At 36.9% G+C, this 13805-nt stretch overlaps 1 protein-coding gene across 2 annotated transcripts in view; it reads left to right on the top strand.

Annotated features, from left to right (window-relative positions):
- LOC135485905 (uncharacterized) overlaps positions 1–13805 on the top strand; it is a 124065-nt gene that overhangs the window by 34607 nt on the left and 75653 nt on the right. The window lies entirely within an intron of this gene.

Here is a 13805-nt window from a genome sequence, read left to right as displayed (position 1 = left end):
GTGTATAAATGGCCCGGTAAGAATTGCTGAGGTTAGCAATGCAGGGACTGCCCATCTGAGTTCTACTGAAATTTAGGATACACCGGGGTTAAGATGTGAAGTCAGATGACATTTCTACGGTAGTTAGTATCAGACTTCATGCCCAAATTTCACCTTAACTTCGATACCTCTGCGTGCGTTGTCTGTAAAATGTGGATTGATAATTCATCCATCTTTAACTAGAAGATGGATGCGACCAGTCAAAATCATACATATTTGTCACGTGTGCACGCTTCTTTGTTGTAAATATTGAAATTCATCATTCAATGGCGTTACCTACTGAAGAGATCTCTATTGAGGAGTTTTAGTAGCAAGAATGCATGAAGTGCACAAGATCCAATGAAATTAGGATCGTGACCATGGAGGCTGTTTGCTATATCATCCTCTTGGCGATAGGCATTGGAATCATATTGGCATTGACATACAATCTTTAAGTCAATTGTCATAAAGCACAAACGCACTTAGAGGAACAAATACTTCAGTTCCAGGAAAATATTTCACTTACTTCATTAGTCACTGCTGAGATGGGTCAATATTGTGCAAATTACAAATAACTAATGTTATAATTGCCCTTACACGCCCCAGGCAGCACACTGAAATACCCCGTCCAGTATAGATGACAAAAAAACGAAAAAGGACTCATTAATATTTTGACAGTAATTGTGCAATTATGACAGTCGGCAGCAGCATACTGGCTATTTGTGATATTCTAAACTCCCCTTATACCAATCGGTTGTATAAACAAAAATTCTAAAAATTAGACCAGTTAATTGTGGCTGGTCCAATTTTCTGTAGTAATTGCCACAATCCTGTATTTCGGTCATGTTTGTTTTATTTGATATACACCCAACATTTCAAAATGGACAGCAAGTTATTTTGAAAGGTCAGTAGAAAAAAAGGTCATTTAGTACTCTTCAGTACGTTCAACTGCAAAAAAAACTTATCGTATAAAATCAGTCAGATCCTACTTTCATCTTTAACTGTAGCCGAAGGCGCTTTCTTATGTATGTGAAAGGTCTGCATCAAATTGTGAGAGACATTAGTTTTGAATCAGTACCGTAGTACATTGTATTTTATGAAGATATGAAGGTGGAGTTAGGAGCATATACTCCAAGACCAGAGAAGTTTTCATTTTGGGGCATTGAGCAAGAGCGACGAGACTGGCCAACATAGATGTTGATGTTTTAAAAACAGTATATTGACATCAAGTAGTTATAACACTTGACGATAGATCAGGCTATCACTTGGAACAATAGCTGTACGTTCATTATACCGGCATAATTTCGGTCCCTTTACTACCACTGAAAACAACAATAGTCAATTAATGTTGGACATAAACTGCTCCAAGCCAATGCCTATTGTCTCTTGAGGGTAGAGTTATAATTAGAGCCGTTTTAATTACCACTAGTCATGACTTGGAATAGAGACAACTTGTAAACTAGATAAGTATAATTAAAGCCTGATTATGTGCTCACATTAGCAATTTGTAATGACAATAACGACCCATCCTGTGTGGACTTAACAAGCAAGAACAAAATGCAAATATCGTTTCATGCTGTAATTACTGGGTTCGGATACAATGAAAAAAGAAATGCTGAAAGCCATCAGAATTTGGGCAGAAAATGTGCACAATACATTGAAGTCTGGTGGGCTTAATTGCAACAATTTGTCTCTTGAATATGACATAAATTGTGTGTTTTGCATAAATGTTCCCAACACAACCTATATGCATGATTTGAAATTTGGGGGATTTCAATCATTGGTGTTATGCAATTGGAGTCTTCATGTATCCGTTACACTCCTTTAGTCAACATGAAGGAAGACTTTCTGGCGTCTCCAAATTATCCCGTCTCCTCTTCTAGAACAAGATTATCATAGCTCTAAGCTAACACAGAAGCTAACTCAAAAAGGTGAGCCTAGGGAAGGAAAGACCAATTAGCTTTGCGACGAACACAAAATGCCTGATTAGGGAATCATCTATAAGAAATGTCTCTCGCAGCAACAATAATATTGATATTTTAATTCAGAATGGTGGATTACTCTGAACTAGATGAACATCATCAGTATATGCATTGACTATACAGTTCAGTACAGCTTGCTTACCTCGCACAGCACCCTTTCAAAACACACCTTTCAAAACACTGGCAGCTGCCTCAGTGAAACAACAGAATTACGCCCGCAGCAACCACCCAGCAGCCAAACTATCATCTACTAGACATCCTGCCGATTATTGACTTTGCCAAACAGTGTCACCATAAAAGACATTCAGGCAACATACTTGAATAAAATGAACTTTTTCCCCAAGCCAGAACCTAACCGTCTCCGATTTCAGCAGTTCTGAGATTTCCGAACATCAGCCGCGTAAGCACCCTTATAAGAATTAATATTAAATTTGAAGTATGTAAAGTCAAATAAAGGTGCATTTGATAAGGAGTGAAGTAGCTATTTTACAAAGTGGTGAATGGTATTGTCGGTGTACTTGGCATTAATTACAGTTTGATTGTCAAGATAAGAGAACGTTTGAAAATGTCCGATTCAGACATATGGTTTGAAATCTGAGAATGCAAGTTTCAGAACCATTTTTTCATTGTCTGGTCTGGTGCGTTTTAAAGTTGTACATGTATTTTTGGCATCTTCCAAAGATTAGATGTTTTTCAAGAGGTGTACTTAACAAACCTTCCCGTCTTCACATTTTCCCAAGACAGTACCTCATATTTTCTCTTGAGAGAATTTGTCCATAATAGTTCCGCCTCACTGCATGTTAACCACGGATTCATCTTACATATTCAGTTTCAAATAACCCCTTCCAATTAAGCATGAGATGAAATTTCCTATCACAACATTGATATTCATATTTGTACCTGCAAGGAAGAATATTATTCTCCAACTGTTGTCTGGGGTCAAAGAGTGCATCGGGATCATTTGAATTGAGTATCCAAGATGACTTAGAGTCAATGTCCAATTTGATTTGGCGGTCAATGGTGATGGTGTAGTATCATGTAGAGCCGGGTGGTTGCAGGGTGGGGATATCAATTTGATCAAGGATGCAGCAGTACATGCAGCAGTACACAGTGTGTAACTTCTTTGGAGGTGATCTTCTATGAAAAAAGCTTTTGACAGCCCTCAGTATGTACATTTCTTTCCTTTCTACATAACAGACAACATTCAGTGGCAGTGCCACAAATTGGTTTTATCACAATCATCCAGATTCGACCAATAATGAAAAATGTCAACTATCTGAGCAAAATGATGTAACGATCCCTCAGTATGTGCATTTCTTTCCTTTCTACATAACAGACCACATTCAGTGGCAGTGCCACAAATTGGTTTTATCACAATCATCCAGATTCAACCAATAATGCAAAATGTCAACTATCTGAGCAAAATGATGTAACGATGATCCTTCTCAGCTTTGGTTGGCTTGCCACAAGTATGAGTGATTCTGATATTCTCCTTACTTGACACCTTACCAGCATGCAAGAGACACATCAAAGACGGATGATGAAAACTATTGAAAAAACGTTTGTTTGACTGCTTTGTACTTGAAGATGAATCTAACCTAAGATCTTAGAAGCCATTCGTGAAGAACACAAAATGCCGAAGTGACTAATTATAAAGAATTATGATTACCATAAAGCTACAACATCAGACAAATCTGACAGAAATTAAGTTTTGTGTGCCGCTGGAAAAAGTTGAGTTCTGTTTAATATATCTATCATTACATGAAGATAACTTCTGAGGAAATCACACAAAGAAACTGTCACCTATTATTCAGAGGCGAAACGCCTTGGAAGCGAAATTACGTCAAAGCGACAGGGATCAAAGTCATGAAAATGCACAAAGATTTTTTTAGGTTTTCGACTAAGATTATACATATTTTTCATCAGCAAAAAAAAATGCAAGAAATGTAATGAACAGATGAAAAGTATCTTGGAAGTACTGATGATATTTCATTTCTTAAAGGTATTGTGTTATCATGACAAAGGTTTAGACTTCTAAGACGCCGAGGTGTACCTTTGGGAGGGCTGATTTACTCCCATCTGAACCTAACACTTTATCTAACTTTATCCGACTTTCCCAAACACTTTCATTTCTACAAAGGGCATCTTATGCTTGTCAGCTAACTTCCTCCTCCAGGATTAGAATAACCCATAGTTGTAAGAGGTTTCTCATCATATGTATTCATAACGTTTTAATGCACAAGTTTCTAAAGAGTTGTGGGAATTTATCACCATTCTAATGGTACTTTCACAAGCACTACAAAGTAAAAAGTAGGCTTTGTGGTGTAGCTCGGGCGTGTGGAGGTCACCAACATGAACATTATGAACATTGGTTTAAGTTTGTAATCCAATGTCAGGTGGCTCAGTCAGGTGATGGTGATTAGCTACACTCCATGCCGGCCACAGGGGGAAAACACCAAAGTAGAGTCAATCATCTTGCTTTCCTTCACTTAATAACGTGACAAAACATTTTTCATTTTACTGGAGTGATTTCAAATTGCTCTTACATCGAAGATGAAACTTTAACAACGGTTTTGATAGAATCCTTGGTAGGATGATATCCTTGATCAAGAGATAAAATTACCAAACGAACGGGAAGTGATATCTAAACATCCATGAGATCAAGTCCAGTTTACCAGTAATCTGCAATACTGATTGTGGCCCTATTCACAAGATTTCATTTTTTGGCTGCTGAGTAAGAAAAAATAACAGTTACAGAGGGTACACTGAACTTTCTTTCAGACTTAGTCTTTCGTTATTTTTTTATCATAGAATTCTGCACAAGCAAACGGCGTGATAACAGGTAAAACATGCACTCTCAGAGGCAGGGTACACCGACAAAAAGCAAACACATTCGCACAGCGGAGGGCATGTTTTCTGATGGCGATCTCTCGTGAGGCTGCGAGCTAATTCATAACAGAACAACATAGAAATGCATATCAAGGAAACATGGGAAGCATTAAGATGAGTTCAATATCAATTTAATGGAAGAGTACCTTAATGGTTTCATAAAAGCATTGCGGAGACTAAATTCCTGGCTCGAAGTTGAGAGTAAAGACTAGAACCGCACCATGGAGTTATTTAGGCTCTATAAGGTTAGGAAATTCATTTGTTTCAGATATTTCCAATAGTAAGGACCTGAAAGCATAATATCATCTCTCTAACTGTTTGTGAACTTCCAAATATGCGTAAAAGTTAGATTTTTAAATGTCTTCAGTTAACAAAACATCAGACATGGTGAGTCACTCCCTCTGTTTAAAGTTCTTTGCTCATTTTCTAAGTCTTTCAAATTGTGTGCAGAGTTTGTCATTGGATCACTGTCTGCCTCTAGGCATGGTACACCAAGTATTAGATCAGCAGAGGTTGGATATGATCATCTTCCAGTCTATGGCTTGTTATACCCCTGAATCCATGTGAACTCATGCCCAACTCATACACTCCATTTTTTTGAAATAAGATATATATGTGTTGCCTGAAACAACTGTTCTAGCGATCTCCTGAGCTTGTCTATTTTACCACTTGATTATCTTTTCAATTAGAGCCATTGATAGAATTATAGATTTAAATCATTCCTTCCGTTACTTGCACTATACATGTACTCAGTTGAGAGCTTTTACAGCACTCCTAGAATAACAGACAATCCAACCTCGTCATCAGATCTTTCCGGGTTACTCTCCGAAATTTGATGCAAGCTTAGTGGATTCATCTCGAGTATTTATTGACATTCAAATTGACATTTTAACTTCGCAACATAATTGGACTTGGTTTCATCCAACGTTTGCGAGTATAACATATTCATCAATGCATACAATAATACATTGATATGCATTGTTACCAAGTAACCTTAGATAGCTGTACAAGAGTATACAACAACTTATCTTTGAAATTGGTTCTGCTTCAACCCCAATTAGACAGCATTTTGCTTATGTTTACCATTGATTTCATTTTGTATAAGTTTACCATTGTTGAACCTGACACATTCTATTCATTAGATACAGTAACAACTAATTGGTTCAACTCAATTGGAAACTTATATTCCAATTTACATCAATTTTCTATTCATTTTTCACCAGCAATACCGTTTTAATTCATTCCAGTTTGGTAGGAAAGTAGACCTGACTTCTTCAGAAACCCTTACTGACACACATGTCAGAATAGAACGCCTGGTCTAACTGTAGTTGACATTCAAGTTCCATTTAGGATTGTATTTTCTGTTGAAATCGTTCAAGTTGTTTTTGTGCAGTTGTTCAGTGTTTTACATTCTCCCATTGTTTACATATTTGCATTTTTTTAAACTTTGCATTTACCAGAAGTGCATTCGCAAATATTCTGAAACTAAAGTGTTTGCAAAAATCTCACAGTTTACAGAATAATCAGACATCTATTACGTTTCTTTCAGGGTGCATTCGGGCCTTTGAACTGATTTTTAAACAACTGGTCTCAGTTTTTAACATCGGATGATATATAAAAAACAAAAACAGGGCACTCAGCCCTGCATCTGCACAACTCAAAAGCAGGAGTGTTTTTGTTTTATTGTGAACTTTAAAAAATTTTCCAAGCCCCGAAAATAAGTGTTATATTACCAAAAATTGCTTTAACCTCAGTTATTACATCTACTTATACTTTATAGGAACAGTTAAAGAGGCAGGCCACAGTCTGTCAAACCTTGTTCAGCGGGTATCCATGCTCCATCCCTTAACTTTTTCAAAATATAACAAAAGTATGGAACTCCTAAACCGCCACTTTGATAAAAAAAATGAAAACAACTCAAAAACGTTTATTGTTCGGTGAAAAATTATAGAAAGGAGTTCCCTAATGGTTAAAAGGGAGTTCCTTGATAGTTTTAAAGGGAGTTCCCTTGTAATTATATCCACAATGAAGTTTTCAACTAGACAATCATTACTGCCACGAACAATAACAATCTCCAAGTTCGCTAACAATGCATACTTCACTCCCGGAAAGCTTTCTCGGTTTACCTTGACATGGCCAGCCTACACCAGACGGCAGCGTGATAAGCGCCGCATATCTATTGTATATCGGCACACGAGTCAGCCTCCCGTGCTACATCAGAACAAATCCTTCCATTATGAACCCATCCTTAGCATCAATGCACACCCGTGATGCCTGGGCATGATCTGGTACGATTAGGCTCGGGGCAAGATGCTGTTCTTCTATTTTGTAATCCCATGAACGACTTGTGTAAGGTCTATCATTGAGACCATGTTAACGATGCACGGTAATTGTTTGAAAATTTTGAGAATGTTATAAGACTTCATATTTCGTCTGCAGTAACTAGTAAACAGTTATACCAAAACTCCTCCAGCCTCCTTGGTAAAGCTTTGATCACATTACATGTATTTCTAACAAACTACCATGAATTTTGCACCAAGTTGAAGCATATTTCACAATGAAGACAAAATCAATCGTTTAATGTGGAAGCTGCTTCCTCTAAACTCTCCTCAGAGTTGAAAATGAATGAACACCTAAAAAGATAAGGGAATATTAAAACTGAATTCTAAATTGCTGGTACTACTATGATTGTGTTTGCAACTTGATTAGGTTCAAAGCAGGTGAACCAAGGCTGTACTTTTCAAATCAAATCACTGAATAATGAGGAAAATCAGGAATTTATTTTTCTCACCCCAGACAAAAGATCTATCACAGAACTCCGTCAATCTAACCTAATGTGTCAACAATCAAATTGGTAACAAATTCAATCCGACAAAATTAAATCTATACTGAAATTTAATTCACGTAGAATTCGATTTTAGTCTTAGATCTGATTGTCATAACGTAATAAGTTCCAGGAATGTAACATTTCAGATTTCAATGTGTGACCTTGTCAGGTTTGGTTTAGATCGAATCACTTCAGAATCCTACAAATTTGCAAACTTCCAAAGACTAGAATTGGGTAAATATTGCTTGTACGCTTCTCAGAGGTTGTGGCTTCAGACAAATTCAACCAGACATTATTTTTAAATGTCTGAGTGTCTGAAGCGCTAAAACAGTTGACAAATGTTTGTTGAGGGTAGCCTATATTATGTGTAGCTGAACTTTAAACAACAGGTGACTAAAATTACAACAGGACATACAACCAAATATCTATGACCAACAGGCCTTCAAGAAATGGCAATTACTGTAACTATAGATATCTGAAAGGCAAAGTTGATCACCTCACTCTCTTGAAAATGGTGTTTTGAGAGTTTGTTGTTTATTTTTAGAGGTAAATTTACCGCTTACCTGAGAACAGCAAATAAGCTCTAGGCAAAGATGGACAAAAACAACAGGGCAAAGTCATCACACAGTTTGCATCTAAAATTCTGATGTGTTTTTAGTAAACCTAATCCATTTAACACGGGCATCTAATATTTCAAAGAAAATATGAAATTTCACTTACATTATATTCGTTCGCCCTTTAAATGATTGTTATATCAGGCCAAGGGCTAAACAATAAGTAGTCTATTTTGTACTATACACTTAACAAGTTAGGTACTTTTTAATTGTTTTGGGGCCATCATATACTTCAGACATACTTTAACCCTTTCGTCTAATAGCAGGCCCACCTATTTCTAATGGCTATTTGACATCTTCGATATCATACATCAGAAATTCTTCATCGAAAATGTCTGCTTTTTCAACTAAACGGAAGTTCAACCCGTGAAACATCAAAAGTTTGGTTTGGTCTAATCACCCTGTTCCCTCAGGTAGCAAGTCCTATTGCTTGTCTTCTGATAGTTGATACCGGACTGTTTTTAGTCTATGTGCACTGAATTCGTGGGGCTTAAATTAATACATTAACAGCAGAAACAATGCTCAAGCAACTCCAGTAGTACTTGAAGGGCTTGTAAATCAGTAAACCTAACCTCACAAATTCTTTAACCCTTTTAGAACCAAGCACTTAAACTTAAAGCAAACAAATCAAGTTGGCACCAGACGAGCACAGCTGTTGTGCCTGAGATTTTCAAAGAAGGGTACATGCATACACTGTTTCAAAACGACGGGCATTACAGGCAGGATCATCTCATCTAGTCCTGCCTAGATTTGGTACCGATCGTTATTCCATCTGGACCGTATCATTTCATTTTCACAAATCAACACGTTAAGTTGGGACACAGACGATGGATGGTCAAGTGAAACCAAACCTAAACACACACGCTCCACTACACTAGAAGTGATTCTGTTTCTGACAATAGACTTCAGTCTCTTCATCAAATTTATAAGGTGCACATATCTAATGTCATTGCATTGAAAATACTTTATTGACCAAAACTGTTGGAGAGCCGATAACTAATGAATTATTCAAACCATCAATAATCCGAACATCGTGTGCAACATCTACGCGAGAAAAAAATTCATTCCAGTGAAGCCAAGACAACCATTTTACCGCACAGAAACTAATTTCTCAATGAATATAAATCAGTTGGAGTGTTGTAATTTACAATTCTCTTCTAACACCTGTTTGTTCCTGCCGAGCAAGCTTGATGGCGAAAATCACGCCTTTACCTGAAATCTTTTCATTGAGTTGTGTCATCAGCAGGTGGGGTGCAAATCAACCTATCAGTCTTGCTGTTCTAAGATGTGGTATCACCAAAGTTTGAGTTGTTTGGGAGCAGACCGTGGATGCAGTTAGTTGTTGGGCTTAGAATTATAATATCCTAGTTACACTGTAAGATTGTCTTCAATGTGATATGCTTAATGCATCGTCTGCATCGTTTTGGCTGCAGCGGTTACAACCATAATTGCTTCAGTTGGTACAAATTTTCAGAAGCAGTCGAAACTGCAGTTAAAAGCACATTACACTGCAACACATTTCAATGTTTAGTTTGGAGTGCTTCAGAATAGAAATTGATATCCCACTGTTGGTAGTGGTTCTCTCACCAAACACCACTCAGGTGGAGCTGCCTCTGAGAAGCGTTACCCATGTTATTTCTCAACGAGTTGTTTTGTCCCATATCAAATATTTCATCGGAACTCCTCGATACCCAGAGGTTTCTACTACGTTATGTCCAAATTACAGTAATAGGTTTCCCTTGACCATCTAATACAAATAAGGCATCAGTAATGACCATCATTTATTGTCATTTATTTACGCGAAATAAGTCACAATTCAAGCCTTTGGTAGAGATGATTTCATATTGTTGATGAATGAAATTGGCAAAATCTACCCGAGAGATCAAAGAGAATCCCCCAAGCACAATGATTTTCTGGCTTCTAGGTTTGGCTTGGACAAGTCATTTGTACATCTTCTATGCTTTAAGTGTTGATGGCATAATGAGAAAACCTCCGATTGAACCATTAGACACAAAAACTTGCTATTGCGGTTGCGGGCTATAATGGGTCTGGACGACCGGAAGTTTAATTTATCATTGCAAAATAGATATTTACTATTTTTATTTCAGGGACGACTAAATTTCTGAGATTTTTTCAATCAAATAGGTTTTTTGCCATTTTTATTTTCTCAATGCAAGGTTCACTGTGGAATCTACAAACAAATGAAATATGAGAATAACTGACATAGGCCTGAAGTTGTTTTCTCGCTTCTTGTGTAATCATAGCTAAACGCCACTGGATTTCGATAAAAAAATTATTGGAATAAACTGCAATGAAATCAAAGATCATTTGGGCATATTTTGACAATAAACAAATTAATAGATAATATCTCGATTTTGTCTAACATTGTCATATTTAGTTTTTATATTTGTAGGTAAGTACTTGATCTTTACACAAACCACTCTAGTGTTGATTATAAATCGAATTCCATCTTTCTGACATCATATAAATCAATAGCTTGGAGCGATTCTCAATAACATCAACAAGAATACAAAAGATGAATTTCAAATTATCACAATAAAATACCAAATTAGCTCAAAATGTTTCTAGAAACATCGAGATGATAAGCATTCCTTTAAAGATACTTTGTCACCAGCAGTAACATTTCAAATAACTTGCAACTTTCCTTCAAATCAATAGAAACATTTTGTAGTGCTTTTTCAGCTTTGCATATATTAGTATGTTGTTCATCATCGCCTCGCAAGATATAAACAACGACATTCAAAATCAACAATGTATAATGCCATTAGATTTCATACTTAAAAACATTTCTAAATAACTCACTGTTTACAAAACTAAATTCTAAAGACGTACAAATCACAAAGCACAATATTTTGGCTTCTAGCATTCTGGAACCTTCTTGAAATATCCACATTTTTCCCATCAATAAAATGATCGATCATGTGTGCATCAATGTAAAATGTCCCCACCCTAAAAACGTTTTTCACATAGAAGCCACACTATGACTTGTAATTATGACGAGATTGATTTAAAATACCTTTAAATTATCACAAATTGCTTCCTTTACAGACGACACCCTAACACCTCTTGCCTGAGGGTAAACTTGTAATTTGTCTTCCATTCATCAGCGGTAAATTGCTTTTTAATGAAATTCAAAGCAGTCGGTTTTAAAGCATTCATATTCGTGCTAGGATTTATATCCCATCAAGTTGGCGAACTGCAACAGTGCATTTAAGCAGAATGATGTACATCCATACATGGCATTGTTGTTCAACTCATGATGGTACTGACATGAATAGATGAGCGATTGCATGTAACATGTTTGACCAAGAGCAACAGAGATCAACTCTCGCCTCGGGCATGACAATGCTTCCGCTGCATTATACAAAACTTCTCGACTGGAATCTCAATTTTCAAAAGGGTTGCTGGAAAAAGTGTTGCTGTAATGCTGCAAGCGGCGCTTGCATCTTTCACTCATTTTTTATGCAAAAGACTCAAAGGAACAATTTCTCTCAAGAAATGCTATATTTCTCAAGGAAATTCTTTTGTTTCTTGAAAGATATTCCAATACTTTATCAAGTCTACCCCAAAGTGAGTAAGGATAAGTGACATAAGCAGTTCATTAAAGATCGGAAAGTAAGGTATCGGGTCCCTCCTGGATTGAGAAGTTGTATGTGCGTTTATATGCAAATTACCCCCCCCCCCCCCCCCCGAGTATATCTCATCTCATGTGACAATAACTAGAGCATGGCTAGATGATTTTGCCTTTAAACACCGAGTCAGTATTCGATGTAAGTTTAGCAAGTTTTTGCGTATCTTATCTGAGATCGATCAAGGCATCGGGGGAAATCACGCAAAGTTTCTTAGCCACACAATTTATTGCATGAAACTGCTTGTAATGCAAGGAGCTCCGTTACATCTGAATAAGACAAATCTCAATGGTTGCTAAACTCCCTATTCACGAACCAGTAACACAACACGAAAGTGTCAAGAAAACGAGGCGAATTCACCTTTTTCAAAAGAATGATCAGCCAATGGTGCGTGAATTAGAAAATGCACCCAAGCAATTGGAGTGGCGGTGTTCATGACGAAGTAGCTTATATTCACCGATTTGAAATCTGCAAGAAATCTACCTGCTCATTCTCCCATTCAAGAGAACTCTGAAATTTGCTTGAAAAGATTTGTCTTTGTCAGTGTCTCTTCAAGCATTGCAGCAGCAGTGTGCAGTCCAGGTTATGCGGTACACCTTTAATATAGGTACACTGAAGCAATAAGTTGGAGGATTGGAAAGAACTCTTCAGATCCATCTTATCGGGGCTTTGTGCTTAACAACTCACTGGAAGTGGAAATCAAAATTGTCTTTCTTCCTGAGAGTTTCATTTCGTTATTGCACGTGACTAACAATGTGTTATTTATGTTTCTCATGGATAAGAACATATCGTTATTTGTTACTTATAGGAATTTACAAATGTGGTAGCCAAGGTTGAATGAACCAGATCTTATTTATACTTTCACTGCAAGGCTACAAGCACAAAAATCTCAGAGCGGTTCAGAGACACTGGCAAGACATAGATGCACTCTGTATCAATTGGTGGTGTTGTCATCCAATCTGTAATCAGAATTGCAATGAAGAGTACATCTAAGAAAGTTTTAATGAAACATCCTGAGGTGTGAAGGCCATTAGAAAGTCATGGAAGGAAAGCAGTGAAAACATCAAACTGAACCGAACGCCAACAAAACTGTCATATGACACTAATGTGTCAGACAGTTTCAACGCATCTCTATATGATCCTGAAAGTGATTTAGCGTTCAATCAAAATGCAAGAAGAGACTAATTTAAAATTTGAAGCAAACAAGATACTGAGAGAGCCCAATATCAGCATATTGCACCAATGTGTTATGCACATGCCTTGCATCACTGCAGGATCCTTTTGAAATAAAGGATAGGTTAATGCGTAAAATTCACCAACATCCAGGTGAACCAGCATAACTTTAGTGCAGTGAACTTACCAATGTTTAGTTATGCTTTTCTTACTCAAAGTAGTGTCTTATTACTAGATGGTAAGTAAGTGCTTTACTTTTTTTCTTTAGCAGCATGTTCTGCACTAAAAGTTACCAGCATTTATATCTTTAAGTGCTCAACTGTAACTTTTGATTAATAAGACTTATCATTAAGATTATAAAGACCAATAAAGGAGGATGTGATGCCATTATACTACCAATAAAATGCTCGCAACTCCACGTGAAATATGCAGCACAGAGTGCATTTTAAAGTGCATCTGCCTCATTTCACTTTTATGTCTATGAGGCAAATAAATGTATCACAAATTATCCCAGTTTTGTTGACGGCTTCTAATGCAGTTTTAATTTAAACCAAGATGGACAAAGGTAGTAAAATGACAGTGAAAATTAACACCAAATCAAGTCTTCAGCGTGCAATTACCAATGCAAAATCAGTACAAATAAAACGGGCAT

Source organism: Lineus longissimus, chromosome 4, assembly GCF_910592395.1.
Source record: "Lineus longissimus chromosome 4, tnLinLong1.2, whole genome shotgun sequence".
Classification (NCBI taxonomy): Eukaryota; Metazoa; Nemertea; class Pilidiophora; order Heteronemertea; family Lineidae; genus Lineus; species Lineus longissimus.
This window is presented reverse-complemented; position numbering and strand designations above follow the sequence as displayed.